The sequence below is a fragment of the Cricetulus griseus genome, assembly GCF_003668045.3.
Source record: "Cricetulus griseus strain 17A/GY chromosome 1 unlocalized genomic scaffold, alternate assembly CriGri-PICRH-1.0 chr1_0, whole genome shotgun sequence".
Taxonomy (NCBI): Eukaryota; Metazoa; Chordata; class Mammalia; order Rodentia; family Cricetidae; genus Cricetulus; species Cricetulus griseus.
In genome coordinates this window covers 228,981,648-228,995,024 of record NW_023276806.1, presented here as the reverse complement: position 1 = coordinate 228,995,024, position 13,377 = coordinate 228,981,648, and the positions used below count along the sequence as shown (strand labels likewise).

The following is a 13,377-nucleotide window of genomic DNA, read 5'->3' as shown; positions in this document are numbered from 1 at the left end:
GCCACCCATGCATGAGTTCAAAGGGCAAGATTGGAAGGGGTCAATTTAGGAGAGCCTGGAACCTGATAAGGGCCAGAGGCCAGAGTTTTACCCAGTCTAGGTGAAGTTCCTGTGGCATATTAGCAAGAATATGTTTTAAGGAACAGTTAGTTCATTCTATCTTTCCTGAGCACTGGGATATGAAAATGCCAAGGGATGCTGAGAGTTTTATATAGGGTTTGGGAGACCTGGGAGGTGAATTTAGGACCATTATCTGACTGGAGAGTGGTGGGTATTCCAAACAAGGGAATAATCTCCATGATAAGGATTTAAGTCATTAGGTGAACCGTTTATTTAGTGGCTAGGAGTGCTTCCACCATCCTGAGAACATATCCACTAGAACCAGGAGATACTTAACTTTTCTGTGTGCATGTGGGTAAAGTCAAGTTGACTGTCAGTCACCAGGAGGGAGTCCCTGGCCTGATGGGTAGAATATAGGGGCTGCAATATCAGGAGTTAGGTTATGACAGTTGACAAGTTTTACAAGAGGCAGTGATAGTTCTTAAGAAATGCAAGTCCTAAGGGGTGGGCTGGAGATGAGCCTTGACAAAATGAGACAGTGCCTGGCTATTAGGATGAAAGAGCTGGTGTAGTCAGGGCCAAATTCGGTGGGTGTTAGAAGGTGACTGTGGGGATGTGGGTTGTAGCACATGGACTCCCTGTGGTGAGTGAGGTGAGTCTGGGCCTTGGGGGCTGCTGCTCTAGCTGTTTCGTCAGCTTGGTTATTTTCCTTAGAGATGATGGAGTTGTTGGCCTTATGATAGCAACAGAGAATAATTCCTATAGCTTTGGCGAGATGGAAGTCTTTTAGCGTTGCCATAATTTGACCTGAGTTATTTATGGATCCTCCTTGTTTTGTAAGAAGCCAGGTTCTTTCCAGATGTCAGTGTGGGATAGAAAGGTGTGAAAAGCATATTTGACTCCATTTAGGGATTGCCTGTGCTAATCAGAAGGCACTGTTAAAAGCTATTACTTCAGCCTGCTGGTTAGTGGGCACTGCCTGGGCTTCAATCACCCTAGTATCTGACACTATGTCATAGCCTGTTCTATGTGTCCCCTCATGTGAAAAAGAGATGCCATCTTTGTGCCAGGCATAGGTGGCCCAGGCATTGTACCCTCCTGTATGTGGGAAGGGGCAATAGCTCTTCTAGGGTTTCAATGCAAGTCGTCAGTGTTTGGTCAAAGAAGGAGATTTGAGATACAGGAGTTGGGGGTGGGCAATACTGGAAGTAAGTGTGGCATCTTCTACTAGTGCTGCCTGGAGAGAAAGAACCCAGGCAGGAGGTAGTTTTTAATCCTTTATAAGTTAGGAGATGGGACATGTTGTGGGGTGAGAAGAGAGTTGTAGGCGACCCAAAAGATAGATTTTTTTGATTCTTACAAGAGGGGGCTCATCAGCTGCTAAATCACAAATGCAGGTGCCCATCCCTAGGTGGTTAGGTCTAGTTGTTTTTTCTTTGACAGGTATGATACAGGTGCAAAGGAAGGTCTCAACTGGTAGCCTAGAACTCTAAGGGCATGTACCTCTTTTTCTGTTACATAGAGGGAGGAAGGACCAGTTAGGTCTGGAGCTTGGGGTGAGGGGGTTGGCTGTTGAAGCTTCTTGAAAGGGCTTAGTAATGGGATCTAGGTGGAGTTCATGTGTGGGCCTAAGAGCTGCCACATATAAGGGGCAAGCAAGGAGGTTAAAAGAGGCAATCCAGGAATGTCAGAAGCCATCTAATCCTAGAAATGATAAAATTTCCTCATTAGTAGAGGGGATTACAAGAGACTAGATTAGCTGTTTTCTATCTAAAGAAATGGCTTTATGGATTGGGGTAATGCTTAGTCCCAACTAGGCGACCTGAGAAGTGGAGAGTTGGACCATGGAAGGTGAGACACAATAGCCCTGATAGGGCAATAAATTTAAAAGAGCAGAGGTGTTAATTTGGCTAATTTGTAAGGACAGGCTACAAAGGAGAATGTCACCTACATAGTGTATGAGTTTAGATTTGGCGGGAGACAAAGAGGGTTAGTAGGTCAGAATCTAGGGCTTGGTCAAATATGCATGGGCTGTTGAAACTCCTGGGGTAGGACAGTGAGTTGAACTGTATGGAGATGGGAGTTGTCAGGTCAGTCCAGATAAAAGCAAAGATATTTTGAGTCTGAACACTGAGAGGGATAGAGAAGAAAGCATCCTTGAGATCCAGAACTGAGAAATGAGAGGTCCCTGAAGGTATAGTTGAAAGAAGAGCTTAGGGATTAGGTACAACAAGATAGAGGGGGACCATTGCAGAATGAATGAGGAAGTTAGTTGGATCTAAGTTGTGGATCTAAAAGGTAAATATGCCTGTGTATATTATATTAGTATATACGGACTGTCTTAGGAACTGAGAGATTTGAGACCCTAACTTTTTCCATGATGATGTCAAATAATTGCAACCTGGGGTCTAAAGTTGTATTTGAGGATCAAGACACATTTGTTCCTATCAGAGGGGACAGGCAGAACTTGTGAATTCTATCCTCATGATTGTCATTAGGACAGCAATCCCTCAAACTCCTCTAACCAGTTCTTCTAGCAGAACTGGGATCTCAGACCCTGTGGGAAATCGCAGCCATGGTGCTAGGAGACCCTCTTCTACTCCCCATACTCAGGACCCTTCTGCTTAACTCACTGCATCCGAGGCTTCAACCCAGGAGTCACTTGCCTGCCTGAAGAGCCTTTGTTTCAAGTTTCATTCCAGAGGCCAGGACTGGAAAATTTACTGCTGAAATACCACATGGAGAGTGAGTCTGTGGGCAGTGTGTGAGGTACCCTCCTGGCCAGAACGGTAAGTTAGCATGAAAGGGATCAGCAGCATAGACCAGAGAGACGTGTAAGCTCTGAACACAGGTAGAAATGAGAGGACCAGGGCACCTCTACTGAGATCAGGGGATGTGGGGAAGCTGAGCTTACGTCTCCTCTCTTGGATAAATTGCTCCCTTGACCTGTTTTGAGGGACTCTAGGGTTTGCTGAGAAATGGGCCCCTTGTCTGAGATGCGTAGTCTGTTCCACAGGCACTCATTCAGGAAGAACACATCACATGATTCAGACACCTGAATTCTTGCACCATCCCCTTCTTTAGGGGCTCTGCTCCTAGGACTCCTTAACAAGAGTTTGAGATTCTCCAATGTGCATTATCTCTCGGATCCAGAGAAGCACACTAGAGAAAATGCTGAAGTGTGCTTTAGGGACCAAATGCAGTCTGTCCTATGAACATTCTATGGGAACTAGAGCAAAATCTCTGTCCCTCATGCACTGGATAACGTGTCTAAAATATCAATGATGTCAGTTTTATAGAGAATACTACTGGTTTCATTTAATCCATTCCTCTTGCTCTCTATGCTGTGACCCTCTCTGTAGACAGCTGTTAACACAGGATTCCCTTACTTAATTTTGAACCGTTTCCAGTTTAATTGAATGTGATTAGATGACCTGAAATCCTATGCTTGTGCTTTAGTGACAGCTATGAAATACTGTATGGATTCAAGAAGTTTATCACCAAGTGTTGTCCTATTTGTATATTTCACATAACTTTCCTCAAATCAACATACCTTCTGTGTGAAATTCAAATACATAGTTGAGAGTTTTGAAGAACGGAATTAGCATTCTACAGCATACCCCAGTACATCCCTTACATTATGTTTTTAAATTTATTTATTTATTTATTTATTTATTTATTTGTTTGTTTATTATATTATAATGACCCAGCCGCTGCTGAAAGAGCAATGGTGACTGGGGAAGGAATGGTGATCAGTGTGTGGATGGGACTTTTTGCTACTCAGGGCAGGGCTGCACTCATCACCTGGTTACACTGTACTCACGGGAGACAGACACATAGTAACAGTCAGATGCAGGGAGGGAAGTCATCAGTTCTTGAGTACATAGTGGGAAAGGAGAAGGCAGAATGAATCCTGTTAATCTCAGTCCAGCTGTCTTATCCTGAAGAGGAGAGAACAAGGAATAAATTCAGATCAGTATTTCAAATGGTAACTTCCTAAACATCTCATCACACACTCAAACTGTTCCATTCCCAAGGTTGTATTCTCTGACCTATTCCTGTTACAGGCATGGGCCTTTAGGGTATCACATTTAAAACTAACACAAGACTGGCAATACAAAAAAACAAAACAAAACAAAACAAAACACTTGACCTCCCAGTGGAAAGTCATACAAGAGCAGATCAAACGCGATGACGATGGAGCTAAATGAGGAGGTGTGGGCTGGCTGAAAACCTGCATGGGTTTCTGTGTGTACTGCCACAGGTGTATCGGGGATCATTCCCCAGGATAAGGATGGCAAGCCTGATCAGAGCTGCCAGACATTTTTCCCTGGGAACAATCCCTTTTATTAGACCTCATGGAAGCACCAGGATCCACAAGACCTGAAAGAATTTCCTAGGTTTATCTCAGGGAAGTTTCCAGAACTGTGACTGCAGATCCAGAGAAGGATGAGGAAACATGATGGAAGATTGCACATGAAGAGGACTAACTGGATTCCTGGTTATCTGTTCTCAGTAGGAAACTTTCCATCTGACCTGTGAGAGCTGAGGATCAGGTCTCTGCCACCTCTATCATTGCAGTGAAGAATCTGTTCATTATTTCCTTTATGCTTCACAATGGGGTTAATGTCAGCTCATCAGCACAACAGAAAAAGCCACTGTGTGGATGAAACTTTGCTCTCATGAGGCAGGGCACACTCTCAGCTGGGCTTGATATTCCCACAGAGACACGAACTCAGACCCTGCACTTTTCTTACCTTTATTCCTCCTCTTCCATATCAGAAAAGTCACCACAGCTCCCATAAGCACAACTCCAAGAACCAGGCCAGTCACAATTGGCATGATGGGGACAGAGAGCTGAGGAGGCTCTGAGGGAAGAATAAAAGGAAGAGGGAAGCCTCTGGCCTCCCGCTGTCAGTTATGACCTGTTTCCTTTCTCCAAGGACCCCCACTCTCACTGTGAGAGGCTCTGTGCTCTCTTCCAGTCCTTACCCCATCTCAGGGTGAGGGGCTCAGGCAGCCCCTCATAATACACATGGCATGTGTATCTCTGCTCCTCCCCAAGAGGCACCACCACAGCTGCCCACTTCTGGAAGGTTCCATCCCTTGCAGGCCTGGTGTCCATCACCTCTATGTCCAGATTCTGGTTGCTCCCATCCCTCTGCCATGTCAGGGTGATATCCGAATGGTAGAAATCCAGGGCCCAGCACCTTAGAGTGATAGTCCCATCAGCTCTGACCTTATGGGTCACATGAAATTTTGGGATGTCTGAGGGAATAAATTGAAACTTTCAGGTATTATTTTATTCGTTGTGAAGACCTGTCAATATTCATGTAAACTTTGTTTTGAATGGATGGGACAGTTTGCTAGAAGGAGAGATGTTAACCCCACACATTAGCCAAAACCCACGATAAGCATGGGGTAATCTATTCAATAGAAAGTTTCAGAATCGGTGTGAGTCAGCACAGAGCAGGAGACTCTGGGTCTCCCTCTAGGAATATGGACTTCTGGTTCTGACTGGATGGAGACTGAGACTCAGAAACACTGGGTCAGATTACAAATGTACATGGACAATGAACAGGCCTTATTGGCCTGTTCAGATTCAAAATGCAAATGGAAGGGAACTGCTGCTTAACTGACAGACTGAACTTTCCAGTGAGAAGATTTCTATCTCTGGAGAGTTTTTCTCTCTTGTTGAGTTAGGAAACCCATGACACCATTCCTCTTTCATTCAAGACCAGGTTAGAATTCTTACATCTCTTTGCAGAAGAAGAATTCTCAGGGGACAGGGGCTCCATTCACGGAGCAGGTATGGCAGTTGTTTTCCTTACCTGTTCTCAACAAGAACTCCTTCCCATAGTCCAGGTGTTGGAGGAGGAAGGTCACACACTTATTCTTTAGGAAAGACGTCACTGATTTTACAAACACTGTCTTGTCCCACTCTTGGGTCAGGATCTCGGCTGCCTTGCCAACTGCAGTCCAAGTGCTCAGGTCCTCGTTCAAGGCAATGTAATCATGGCCATCAAAGATTAACTTACATTGTCATGACTGAAGTTTCCTCCAGGCAGCACATCGCAGGCAAACAGGATCTGCATCGTGTGATATCCTGTCCAAGCCCCTACTCTCAGTCACCCTAAGGGGGCAGGTTATTTGGGCCCTCCTGTGGCTCAGTCCCTCCCACTTGACCTTTATAAATGGCCATATTTGAGCTTAAATTTGTGCAGAAAACTGCGTCAACGTCACAAGACTCTCTGCACCCTAGTCTACATGGGTCTCAATTTGCTGGGGCAAATCTAAGATATGGGGAAATGGAGCAAACACATTGGGAGCTTGAAATGGGGGATTTCTGATTCAGGGTCACTCACCAGTTTCACTTTGATTGTACAGGTGAAGCACTTTCTTCAGTAAATCGTTGTAGGTGTCAATTAGTATCAGAATGTCCAGTGTCACTTTATCCCAGTATTCTGGCTGGAGCACAGTGCTCCAGCCTCCGAGTCTGTGTTATGGTGTTGAATCTCTGAATATGAATGTCATGCAAGTAGACACCAAGGATGAAGTGGGGCTCCAGGAGGTCAGGCCAGGTGAGGAGAGTTTGCAAAAAGCTCAGGGAGTGTGAACCTAAGTGCAGTGGGCATTTAGGTATAAACCTCCCACCTAGAGTTCTATGCTGCTGCCCACAGTCCTCCCAGGAGAGCAGGGAACTGGAGACAGGGGACAGGTCCTAGAAGCTTCTGGCTGAGCTAGGGGAAAGACAGAATCCTGTAATCCAATCCCAGAGTTGGAATCTACTTTTATCCCTCCTGACACCCACACTCACCCTCTGGATGCCTGGTCATTGTGAGGTTGGCCAGGATCAGCAGGAGGAGAGCCTTGGGAACAAAGGTCTTCATCCTTCTTGAAGACAGGACACCGAGTCTCGGCTTGTGTGTGTTCAGTTTATAATCTTGATATGGAAATGGCTGATTGCTTTCTTTAAGAATTCCCAGTGGTAGTGAGAGAGAGTATTGTTGGGTCATGGAAAAATGAACTCCTGGAAGGGGAATCTCCAAGGTCCTGCTTTCCCAGCTCAGACCCAGCTCTGGGCCCTGGGAGCAATGTACAGGGACGAATTGGGCACCTTGGTCATTGGCCACCTCATCCAGGTCAAAATATCCTTCTGAGTCCCACCCAGAGGCCATTCAGTCAGCAGTTCTCTGATGGGAGATGTCGTTTTGTATGCTGTGAATATGTGTTTCTCTTACTGCTTGATGAATAAAACTGTTTCAACCAATGAATAGTCAAGATATTTACAGGCAGGAATTATAGGTAGGGATACCAGACTAGGAGAATGCTGGGAAGAGGAACACAAAGAGTGAGTTGCCAGAGAAACGCCATGTAGTTGCTGGGAAATTATGACATCCGGGGATTCTCCAGTAAGCTAAGACCACGTGGAGATACATAGATTAATAGTTATGGGTTAATTATTAAGAGAGAGGCAGCCAATAAGAAGCCTGAGCCATCAGCCAAACAGTTTATAATTAATGAAAGCCTCTCTCTGTATTTATTTGGGACTAAACAGCTCAAGACTGGGCGGGGCAGAAACTTCCTTCCATAATCCTCACACTGAGATATCAGGATGTCATCAGAGTCTTAGAAATGCATTGGACAACAGAGGTACTTATGCTTGTGTGGATTATGTCAATCCTTGTTACTATGTTAGGAACTGAGAATTTTAAACATGTGCCTTATTGATCATTAATGATAAGGTGCATGTAAGCAGAATGTTTACTAAAATACAATAATATGATGAAAATAATAGATCTTCTCACTAGACAGTCTTAGATTCTGATTCTCCTTTTCAATATTTTAGTGTTATGTGCAGTATAGGAAAAGCATGTTCACAAAAATGTACACAGTTGATATTTTAAGATTTAGTTTTATATTTTATTTACGTGTATATTTGGTTGTATATGTGTGTGTGAAGGTTGGATGTACAGCAGAGCAACCTGGAATAGAAGGGACAGTAGGTTCTGAGCTTATACACTTCAAGGACTCCAACTATGGTTAACTACACAGTTTAGCCTTCTCTCCAGCCACAGTAGGGAGTGTTTTTATTAACATCTTCATTTCAGTCTTTTCTTTTTTCTGTCTGTGTTTTTTTCTTGAGGTAATCCATGAAGTCACAGACATCTACATGCCACTGTCCCCTGAGTACTGAGAGAAATCCACAGATCACCAAACTGGGCACACAGAAGGTTTTTAATCTTGGATACTTCACTAGGTTCATTCCGCTGTTACTTACATTCTGGAGCTTAAAATATCATCATAGCCTTCATAGTAGATGCATCCATGACCATAGAATAATCAAGTTCACTGAATAAAATTTGTGGCATTAAAATTTATTTTCTAATTTAGAATAGTCTTGGGCAAGTTCATCAGTGTGCATAAATTTAAAAGAATCTTCATCCTAGATGACTGATAGAGAATAAATGCAGAATTTCCCTTATTCACTCTGATATCTGGGATGAGGCTGACTGGCTTCTCTAAGAATTCCCAATGGGAGTGACACTGACCATGAGTGTCATGAAAAGATTAACTACTAGGGGAGCTCAAGTACTCAAGACTGACAGCTTGGGAAATGCATATGACCTAATGTGGTGTCAGTTTGGGGGCTCAGGCAGTCTACAAGGCCACTGGCTGTGGAACCAGTATTTATCCTTAGTGCATGAACTGACTTTTATTGATCCAATTCCCTATGGAGTGAGACTCTCTCAGCCTAGATGCAGATGGGGAGGGCCTCGAAATGATGTGACAGACTTGATGATCCCACATGGGAGGCCTCACTCTCTCTGAGGAGTGGATAGGGGTTGAATGGGTAGATAGTAGGGGGAGGGAGAGGGAAAGGGATTGCTATGTAAAATAAAATTGTTTTAATCTAAATGAAAAATTCATAAAAATGATTAACAACTGGGAGAGGAATCTCAACAATCCTGCTTCCCCACCACAGATCCAGCTCTGAGCCCTGGTATCCTGAGAACAGTGTCTGGGGACAAGTTGCTCACCCTGATTCCTGTAATTGTCCTGTTGACAACGTCTTTCTGAGTCCTAGCCTAGATGCTGATCTGGCTGACAGGATCAAGGAAGCAAAGGAAAGCAAAGATGCATGTCTCTCACTGAAGTGTCCAGGTCTGGTTCCTGACCTGGGGTTCCCATGGCCTCACTGTTATGTCATGGTCCTTTCCTAGCCAGCTCAGTCCACCTGCAATGAGCCTTGTGTTCCTGGTGATCTTATCTCACAGGAGCCTGGGGGAGGCAAGGAAATTAGGATGGGAGTTGGCTACAGTGTCAGTGGTCTTACAGTTCATGTCCCAAGAGAACACAGAGGAGAAGAGACAGGAGCTGAGGAGGATAATGTGCTTCTGACAGAACTGTGAGGATTCCCAGCTCAGACATCAACACAATATCTCCATATGACACCAGGCAGATGCCTCCACAGACCCCCAAACCCATGCATCTGCCACAATATTCTGGATCCCAAGGGAGCTTCCAAACACACATTATTCTCCAACTTGGGAGTGCATTGACCAACATTTCATATCTCTGAGACTAAGGACCCTGACGTCATTCCTAACTCCATTTTATTGGGAGCTATACAGAGGTGTTCTCCCATTGTCTCATCTGCACTCACACAGCCATCACTACTCAGTTCTTGTAGCCAGCCCCTAAGTAGGCGTGGCTACAGCTTCCCCTATAATGGGGCTGGCTACAGATTCCCCTACAAGTTCTGATCTTAATTTGGTGCAATTCAGACAAATGTTGCAGAAAATTGGCCAAAGCCTCCAACATACCCAATGTGTCCCCCTTCTGGTGCTCTACTGCCCTCTACTGGCAATGCTTCAGAGTCAGCTGGCAAAGCACATAGTTAAGGGACTCAAGCCCATTTTTGCAGCTGAGATGCAGAAAAATCATTTCTCACACAATGGGGCAATGCCTGAATCTTCTAGCAAACTGAAAACAGGAGAGAGACCACACATCTATAAATGTGAGGGCATTAGTACACTGAGATACTTGTCAAGTACTTTTCTCTTTTTCTTTGTAATCAGTTTATTAAAGAGACATTCACACATTTCAGAGATGGTTTGAATTCTGACATCCAGATTTAAGGAAATGAACATATGGTGACAAAGCATTCATTATGACTATTCATCAGAATTGGCAATTATATCAATGTCACATTGAGATGACTTTGGAGCATAAATGAAATGGTTTAAAACCAGCTTACAATATGCATAAAGAACACTTTATACATGTGTATTGCTTCTCCATGTGCAGGTCATTTTACTGTGGCAGGTACTAAACAGGGCTTTTCATGCTGAGACAGACAAGAAGACTCCATCTCTCTCTGGACACGGGGCGATGTTGAGGATGGTTAAAACCCTGCAAAACTCTGGCATCACTGTTAATATTAAAGAGTTCTAGGGCTGAAGAGATGTCTCAGGGTTTAAGAGCACTGGCTGCTCTTCCAGAGGTCCCGAGTTCAATTTCCAGCAACCAAATGGTGGCTCCCAACCATCTGTAATGAGATCTTATGCCCTCTTCTAGCCTACAGGGATACATGCAAGCAGACCAATGTATATACAATACTTAAATATATCTTAAACAATATTAATGAGTGTTATACATTTATATAGTCATCACTCTTTCTGATGTTAGTTTTCCTATAATAAACAGACACTGGGGATGGGAAGATTTGACTACCTAATTATCAGAGATTGGACTCCCCTTTGCTCTTTTAGGCACTTTGTGTAAAGCCACTGTTTCTAGACAATCTGATGAAACAACTTAAAAAAGCAACTTAGATCAGGGAACATTTCAGAAGGGGAAAGTCTCTTAGGAAAGTTAGTGGCTACGTCCATAAAGCCCAACCTACATGACTGCCCTAAGATGAGCTGAACAAGGACAATACCAATAGACATCTCCAAGCAAATAGGAAAAGGTGCTGTGTCCTCAACCCTACACAAAGAACTGCAGACACCTAAGGAAAGCACACCAACCGGTTATCCAATACCACATGGTCAGCCTTGAAAACACACATACAAGTTACATTATACAGACGTGGTAGTTTGAATAGGAATGGCTCTCATGTGTTTGAATGCTTGGCCCATAGCGAGTGACACTATTAGGAGTTGTGATCTTGTTGGAGGAAGTGTCTCACTGTGGAGGAGGCAGGCTTTGAGGTCTTATATGCTCAAGATATAACCAGGGTGGCGCACAGTCTACAACTTCTGCCTGATGGTCATGATGTGGACCTCTCAACAACTTTTCCAGCATCATGTCTGCTTACACTCTATGCTTTCTATTCCATCATTATAATAATGGAATAAAACTCTGAAGGTGCTGGGCCCTGGAATTCTACCCTGATGAAATCACCCTGACCTGCCAGAGAGATGGGAACAACCAGAATCTGGACATGGAGGTGATATAGGCCAGGCCTGCAGGAGACAGAATCTTCCAGAAGTGGGCAGCTGTGGTGGTGACTACTGGGAGGAGCAGAGCTACACATGCCATGTGGATCATGGAGAACTACCTGAGCCCCTCACCTGAGGCGGGGTAAGGACTGGAAGTGAGCACAGAGCCTATCACAGTGAGAGTGGGAGACCTTGGGAGAACTGTTGCAGGGTCATGACTGACAGCTGGAGGTCAGAGGCCTCACTGTTCCTTCCATTCTTCTGTCAGAGCCTCCTCAGCCCTCTGTCCCCATCATGCCAATTGTGACTGGCCTGGTTCTTAGAGCTGTGCTTATGGGAGCTGTGTTGACTTTTCTGATATGAAAGTGGAGGACTAAAGGTAAGAAAAGGTCAGGGTCTGAGTTCATGTCTCTGTGGGAATATGAAGCCCAGCTGAGAGTGTGCCCTGCCACATGAGAGCAAAGTTTCATCCACATAGTGACTCAGTCTGTATTGGGCTGAGGAGCTGACATTAACTCCATTGTGAAGCATAAAGAGAACAATGAGCAGATTCATCACTGCAATGATAGAGGTGGTAGAGACCTGATCCTCAGCTCTCAGAGGTCAGACGGAAAGGTTCCTACTGAGAACAGATAACCAGGAGTCCAGTTAGTCCTCTTCATGTGCAATCTTCCATCGTGTTTTCTCATCCTTCTCTGGATCTGCAGTCACAGTTCTGGAAACTTCCCTAAGATAAAGACCAGGATATTCTTCTAGATCTCATTGACGCTTCTTCCTAAATCACAATATGAATATGGACTCCACCCTCTGACTCAAGGTTCATCTCCATTGATGGTGTCAGAGTGCTAATACAGCCAAATATTCTAAGGCAAACAAGGATATTTTAAACAGAGGATCAGCTATTTTTAAAGCATAATTAGGCCGGAAAGAATAGTTTTTCTTCGGATGTTCACCTACTGGCCAATACTTTTATCTTTCCCACAAAAAATGGGTGAATATCATGCCTTTTTGCCAGTTTTAAAATCTGAAATTTTAAGAAAATGCAGTGTAATACAAATATGTATATTTTATATATATTGTGATTGTGTGTGCACGCATGTGCACCTGTGTGTGTTATTCTGCACTGTTTCCACTACAGTTGTCTGTGAAAGTCATTAAAGATTACCCTAACTACTGGAGCTGGGTTTACAGGAGGTTGTGAGTGGTCTGATGTCTATGTTAGGAACCCTTTGCAAGAGCAGCTAGTGCTTTTCATTGCTGAGACATCTCAGCAGCTGCAGGAGGAATATGTTTATTAACATCTACAGATAATAGTAGATTTTAGAGGTAGGGTCCTACTATATAAATATCCCTGGCCAGGAAATTGCTGTATACATCAAACTGGTCTGGAATTCAAAGACATCCCCCTGCCTCAGCCTCCTAAATGCTGAGATTAATGGCATAAGGAATTGGCTGGTGAATTAGCTTAGCTGCTAAGAGCCCTGGCTGGTAGCCTAGGGAACCTGTGCTGGATTCCTAGTAACCACATGGCTGGTCACCACTCTCTGTGACTCCAGTCCCTGGGAACCCCATTCTTTCTTCTGCAGTTGTGGTGATCTCTTGCTGAACTCAGTTTACATGGAGTGCTCATGATGCATAGACATTCATGCAGACAAGATACATATGCACTTAAAGGTCATTAAAACTTAAGAATAAATGCTGGGGACCACCAAAAATAAAGGAGCCACTGCTGTGCTCCTTGTAGATTTTTACATGTGATGTTTCTCTAAATTGACACAGGCACGGCTTCTTCAAGGTGGTTCACACTGTGGACTTAAAATATCAATGAATTCTTCATTGTCTGCTGCATGTACATCCATAGCAGAATCTT

General features: G+C 44.1%; 1 pseudogene; it reads right to left on the bottom strand.

Moving 5' to 3' along the window:
- Nucleotides 1–4,740: 4,740 nt before the first annotated feature.
- Nucleotides 4,741–6,950, bottom strand: LOC100755775 (annotated as a pseudogene).
- Nucleotides 6,951–13,377: the final 6,427 nt, after the last annotated feature.